Genomic DNA, 7,411 nt, shown 5'->3' with positions numbered 1-7,411 from the left:
TTGGGGGGGGACAGCTATTGTAAAAGGGGTTGCCTTCTTGATTTAATTATCCATTTGATCACTGTTGGTATATAGAAGAGCTACAGATTTGTGTACATTAATCTTTTATTTGGAAATCTTGCTGAATTCTTTTTATCAGCTCTAAGAGCTTTCTAGAGGAGTCCTTGGGGTTTTCAAGGTGAATGATCATATCATTAGCAAACAGGGACAATTTGACTTCCTCTTTACCAATTTGGATGCCCTTTATTTCTTTATCTTGTCTGATTGCTGTGGCTAGGACTTCCAGTATTATGTTGAAGAGAACATCCTTGTCTTGTTTCTGTTCTCAGAGGGAATGCTTTCAACTTTTCCCCATTCAGTATTATGTTGGCCATGGGTTTGTCATAGATGGCTTTTATTATATTAAGGTATGCCCCTTGTTTACAGATTTTGCTGACAGTTTTAATCATAGAGGAATGCTGGATTTTGTCACATGCTTTTTCTGTATCAATTGAGATGATCATGTGGTGTTTGTTTTTAATTCTGTTTATGTGGATCACATTTATAGACTTGCGTATTTTAAACCATCCCTGCATTTCTGGTATAAAACCCACTGATCTTGGTAGAATACCTTTTTGATATGTTGTTGAATTTGGTTAGCTAGTGTTTTCTTAAGGATTTTAGCATAACGTTCTCCAAGATAGACCATATGCTAGGCCATAAAATGAGCCCCAATAAAATTAAGAAAACTGAAATTACATCAAGTACTCTTTCAGGCCACAGTGGAATAAAATTGGAAATCAACCCAAAAGGAACTTTTAAAGCCATGAAAATACATGGAAATTAAATAACCTGCTCCTGAATGAGGATTGGTCAAAAACAAAATCAATATGGAAATTTAAAAATTCTTCTAACTGAATGTCAATAATGACACAACCTATCAAACCTCTGGGATACAGCTAAGGCAGTGCTAAGAGGACAGTTCATAGCCCTAAACACTTACATCAAAAAGTCTGAATGCACACAGACAGACAATCTAAGGTCACACATCAAGGAACTAGAAAAAAACAACAAACCCAAACCCAGCAGAAGAAAGGACATAATTGAGATCACAGCAGAATTAAACGAAACTGAAACCCCCCCCAAAAAATGCAAAGATAAATGAAACAAAAAGTTGGTTATTTGAAAAGATAAATAAAATTGATAGGCCATTACCAAGATTAACCAAGAAAAGAAGAGAGAAAATCCAAATAATCTCACTGAGAAATGAAACAGGAGCTATTACAACTGATGCCACTGAAATACAAAAGATCATGCAAGGCTACTTATGAATGCCTTTACACACATAAACTAAAAAACCTAGAAGGTGTATAAATTACTGGAAAAATACAACTCTCCTAGCTTAAATCAGAAACAATTAGATACCCTGAACAGACCAAAAACAAGCAGTTAGATTGAAATTGTAATTTAAAATTTACCAACAACATCAACAAAAAAAACTCCAGGACCACTCGGATTTACAGCAGAATTCTACCAGACATTCAAAGAATTGGTACCAATCCTTTTGACACTATTCCACAAGATAAAGAAGGGATCTTCTCTAATTCATTCTTTGAAGCCAGTATCACCCTAATACCAAAACCAGGAAAAAACATTACCAAAAAAAGAAAACTACAGACCAATGTCTTTGATGAACATAGATGTTAAAATCATTAATGAAATACCAACCCCCTTCTTTTTTTTTTTTTTTTTTTTTTTAAAGACAGAGTTTTCCTCTGTTAATCAGACTAGAGTGCAGTGGCACAATCATAGCCCACTGCAGCATTGAACTTCTGGGCTCTTCTTGTCTCAGCCTCCTGATTAGCTGGTACTATAGGCACACATACACTACCATGCCCTGTTAATTTTGTTTTTGTGGAGACAGGGTCTTGACAAGTTTCCTAGGCTGCTCTCATTAACTCCTGGCCTCAGGCAATCATCCTACCTCAGCCTCTCAAAGTGCTGGGATTACAGTTGTTAGCCATTGCACCTAGCCCCTCTGCTATACGTTTGAACTTAACTCTATTATAAATTTATATAATTACTATATGTATATTTTATTTTCTATGGTTTTCATTACTGGATATGTCTTTACTTTGTAAAGAATTTTCTTTTGGAATTTGCGAAGGTTAATATTTTTAATGGTTACTTTTGTATTTATAGAATCCTTAACCCTTCTTTTCCTACATTACCCTTTTAAATGCTATTGTTTAAAAATATTAATTTTGGGCCAGGTATGATGGCTCACACCTGTAATCCCAGAACTTTGGGAGGCCAAGGCGGGTGAAATCACTTGAGGTCAGAAGTTCAAGACCAGCCTGATCAACATGGCAAAACCCCATCTTTACTAAAAATACAAAAATATAGCCTGGGTGGTGGTGCGCACCTGTAGTCCCAGCTACTCAGGAGGCTGAGGCAGGAGAATTGCTTGAACCTGGGAGGCAGGGTTTCAGTGAGCTGAGATCATCACTGCACTCTGCCTGAGTGACAGAGTAAGAAGACTTCATCTCGGAAAAAAAATACACACATACACACGTGCGCGCACACACACACACATATATATAAAATTTTGACTCCCATCCATTACTTATTCAAAAATCGGTGGCCGGCCGGGCACCGTGGCTCAACCCTGTAATCCCAGCACTTTGGCAGGCCAAGGCAGGTGGATCACAAGGTCGAGAGATCGAGACTATCCTGGTCAACATGGTGAAACCCCATCTCTACTAAAAATACAAAAAATTAGCTGGGCATGGTGGCACGTGCCTGTAATCCCAGCTACTCAGGAGGCTGAGGCAGGAGAATTGCTTGAACCCAGGAGGCGAGGTTGCAGTGAGCCGAGATCGCACCATTGCACTCCAGCCTGGGTAACAAGAGCGAAACTCTGTCTCAAAAAAAAAAAAAAAAAAAAAAAAAAAAAAAAAATCGGTGGCTACAATTCACTTCTACTTTCCCCTTTTTGTGTTGCAGTCTATTCTATAAGTACATATAACATTTGCTTATACTTTTCCCCATCTTCCTACTTGTTTGTCTTGTCTTCATAATTACATTGTATGCGCATAATACAAATGTTTTCTGCTCACCATCAGTCCTTTTGCTGAATTTTTTCCAGTTATCATAAAGTTGCGTAACATGTATTCACTAGTAATTTCCTCAAGAGGTACACTTCTGAATAATAGTCACTGCTTGCTTACATGCTTAAAACTGTTTTTTCTATAGCCCTGATAATTAAGTATAGCTTGGTTGAATAAAACTTATTCTTGCTTCATATATAACTTCCTTGAGCTTCCTTGAAAATACTGGTCTACTGGCACTTGTATTAAAAGTTGCTCAAAGTCTGATAACCAGCCTAATTTTTTTAACCTGTTAGTAAGTTGTTCATTTTGCCTGGAAGCCCTAAAGAAATTTTAAATCTTTCAAATCTAGTAGTTTTCATAGGCAAAGAATGGACCCCTTTTGATTTGTAGGTTTGTCTTATTTCTATTATGTTTTCTTGGATTATAACATTAAATATTAGTTCTGTTACATTCCCCACCCACCGCCCCCAGCCAGGGACCTCAGTTATGTGTATGTTGAAGCTTCTTAGTTTGACTTTCTTTTTATCACTCTCTCTGTGACCTTTATTTCTTTCCTTTTGTATTTCTTCTTTTATTTCATTCTTGTTTCCTTGGATGTTATCGTGCCTTTCTTCAGTATTCTATATTAAATTTGTATTTGAATCTTTTCTCGCTTGTACATCGTATTTATTATTTACTTCTGAGGCAGTTTGGAGTTTTCCGTTATTTTTTTTCCTGAAATTGATCCGCTGTGATAGCACTTTCTCTTCTTTTTTATTCATTTCTATTTTGTTATTAAATGTCTGATTCTAGCTTCCTTTTTTAAATCTCCAAATGCATTTTTATGTATATTAAACTACATTTGTAACATCTTACACAATTTTTCTGCTTCATCATTGTTGGAGAAGGGAGATTTTTATTACTTAAAATGTTATAATTTGACTTTTCGGTTTATTTGTCATGAATTTCCATGGATTTTTTTTCTATGTTTTCAATTGCTTTCTGACAAGGGTTTCATCAAGCACACACTCTTTAGCCAGTTTGAGACCAGCCTAACCAACACGGTGAAACCCCATCTGTACTAAAAACACAAAAATTAACTGGGCGTGCTGGCAGGCACCTGTAATCCTAGCTACTCTGGGGGCTGAGGCAGGAGAATTACTTTAACCCAGGAGGAGGAAGTTGTAGTGAGTTGAGATCATGAAACTCACTCACTCTCACTCTCTCTCTCTCTCTCTCTCTCTCTGTCTCACACACACACACACACACACACACACACACACACACACAACAGTAGTTTCTTTAAGGAGTAGTAGTGGTGGCGGTGGTGGGTAGTGATTGTATGAAATTAGAAGGGGCTAACATCATTTTTTCTTTCTGCAAGGTATTTTATTTTACCCTTTTACTTTCTTCTTTGTCTAAACCTACCGCTTTTCTGGGAATACCACCCTTGTTTATTTAATTCTCTTATAGAAGCAAGGCTACTCTGAGGTTGCCACTCTTGGTCTCACTTTCAAGTTCTTTTCCTGTAGGTGATTCTGCCAGTTACCAAGTTCCAGTCCTGAGTTTAGTATTTTGGAACTGGTTTTGAACTTATCTTTTGAAAAGGGATTTTATCTGTGTTTCCTCTATTATCTTATGTACACTTTCAAGTCTGACACACAGAAGTGAACAGCTATCCTTCCCCTACTCTCACAGGCTTGAAGTATCAGAAAGAGCTCTTTTGAAAATTAGTGTTTATTATTTTTTTTAATCAAAAAAATTGAAACCAGAGAATTTTGTATCCTCGTAGTGTGGAAGACAGGCCATGTGTGATTCAATTGGTGCCCTTTGTTTTCTTGAACTCCTGACCTGATCCCCTCAGCCTCCGAAAGTGCTGGGATTACAGGCATGAGCCACCACACCCAACCGGGTGCCCTTTGTTTTCTTATTCTACAATTTTCAAGATGAATGTGTGAAGTCACTGGATTCAGGTAATACCATTATCCTCCAAACCTGGAATTTGGTTTCATTACTGATTAATGATGAGTGAAGGGAATTTGTAAGGGGAAGAGATGAGGAAAAAAAAAAGAAAAATAACTGGAAAGGATAATATAATCAAGAAAATATTTTTTAAATAATAGAGACTGATAAGGAAAGAGATAAGGACAGGCGGAAATGCAAAAGGTGAGATGAGAGCAATTAAAAATTATCAAGACTGAGAGTGACATAGGGAGATTATACACACATACACATAAACACAAACGCACACAAAATTATTATATATGCAAGTCACTAAGGAAAAACTAGTTATATGACATAGTAAGTTCTTCATCTGTATAACAGGAATAATTATAATGCCTCATAGGAATTATGTTAGAATTAAAGGAATTATTCCATGTATATAGGATAATAGTGTATTATAAGTACTCAATACATGTTAACTATTATTATTCAGAGAGAAAACAAGAATGCAAGTTTGCAGAGAGACTGATATGCAAATACATATTCACAGAAACAGAAAGCTACAAAGAAATCAGGCTTTCAAGTGAAAACATTTTTATTAAGTTATTAAAGAGGAAAATTCCTCCTGATGGAGGTCCCATGACTATGATAAAGCATGGAAATTCAAAAGGTAAAACTTAGGTATATAACAAAATCACTCATTAATAAATGTTCACTTTAAGCTCAAACATACGTGGTTTAATACACTGAGGAGGACTATGTCTCACATTTGTATTTGAAAATATAAATTGAACTATTTTGAAGTCTTAAATTATAAAAATACATTTAGAAATACATTTTAAAAGCACAAAAGGCAGACAACCTTTAAAAAATGTATGCCAAGTTTTCTCTTTATCTTTTTTGTTCTTTATAAAATTATTTTTTTCTGTGATTACATTGTATTAATTTTTCCCATACTATCATATTTATTTTTGTCATTTTACCAGGTACAAGTGTTTTTAAAGTGCTTTACCATAGGCTCATAAAATGTTAGGCTTGAAAAAGAAATTAGAAATTAGCTTCTCTTCTCTTTCATATATATATAAAATACAAATTATACATATAAAACATATATACAAACCATATCTCTATATATAAAGCATATATATATATATATATATATATATATATATATATATATAGAGAGAGAGAGAGAGAGAGAGAGAGAGAGAGAGAGAGATGGAGTCTTGCTCTGTCTCCCAGGCTGGAGTGCAATGGCACAATATTGGCTCACTGCAACCTCCGCCTCCCAGGTTCAAGCGATTCTCCTGCCTTAGCCTCCCAAGTAGCTGGGATTCCAGGCCTCTGCCACAACACCCAGCTAATTTTTGTATTTTTTAGTAGAGACGGGGTTTTGCCTTGTTGGCTGTGCTGGTCTTGAACGCTTGACCTCAGGTGATCCGCCTGTCTCAACCTCCCAAAATACTAGGATTACAGATATGATTGTTCATATATTTTTTAAGGTTGAAGAATTAAAGACACATAAATATCAATAAATTGCTTAGCACTACTTTATGTGAAGCTCTCTTCTAAGCCAAAAGATTAAGAAAAGGTATAAGATATATCCCAATTCTTAAATGAGTTATAATAGGTAGCTTATTACCCACGTAAACTATTATTTTATACTGGTGCCATCGTACATCTATGTGGCTAAGCCTTGAAATTATATCATGTTAAATTGATTTAATTATAAAGAAAGATAGCCTGATATATTAACATCACCATCACAGGAGATTTCATTTTTATGAAACTGTTTATGTCACTAGAAACTAACTTTTATAAAAGTCAGCATTTAATTGTCTCTTTCATCTTGACCTCTCAACAGCATTTGAGTGTCTGTTGCTGCTTCTTGCAATGTTTGCATTGCCAAGCTTCCATGATCACACACTTGCCTGCTTTACTTCTCTCCCAACTCTTCCAATTTTTTAGATCCTTTTCTTCTCCCAGACGTCTAGTCGTTGAAGTACTCTAAAGCTCTGCCTTCAACAATGTTTCTGCTCTATGTACACCATCTCCCTACAAACCACCTCCTCGTCTCATGGTTTCAATATCATCTATATGCCAATGTCTCTTAAGTTTTACGTCTCCAAACTGAACTGATGATTAAACAAGTCAGTATAAAAGCTTGAAAAAACAACTGCCATCTTCTTTGAATGCCTAAGAGTAGTCATTGACTAGTTTCATAGATTATGCATTGTACAACCCTAGAGGAAAATCACTCAGTTTGAACGTGATATGAACATCTTAAATAAGTTGTTTAAATTATCTAACTCATAATCTGAAAAAGAAGATTCAACTAAATTCCAAGGTTTCTCCATATATTACACATCTGGAGCTAGCTATTATACTTTTACTAT

Source organism: Saimiri boliviensis, chromosome 15, assembly GCF_048565385.1.
Source record: "Saimiri boliviensis isolate mSaiBol1 chromosome 15, mSaiBol1.pri, whole genome shotgun sequence".
In the NCBI taxonomy this organism is placed as follows: Eukaryota; Metazoa; Chordata; class Mammalia; order Primates; family Cebidae; genus Saimiri; species Saimiri boliviensis.
This window is presented reverse-complemented; position numbering follows the sequence as displayed.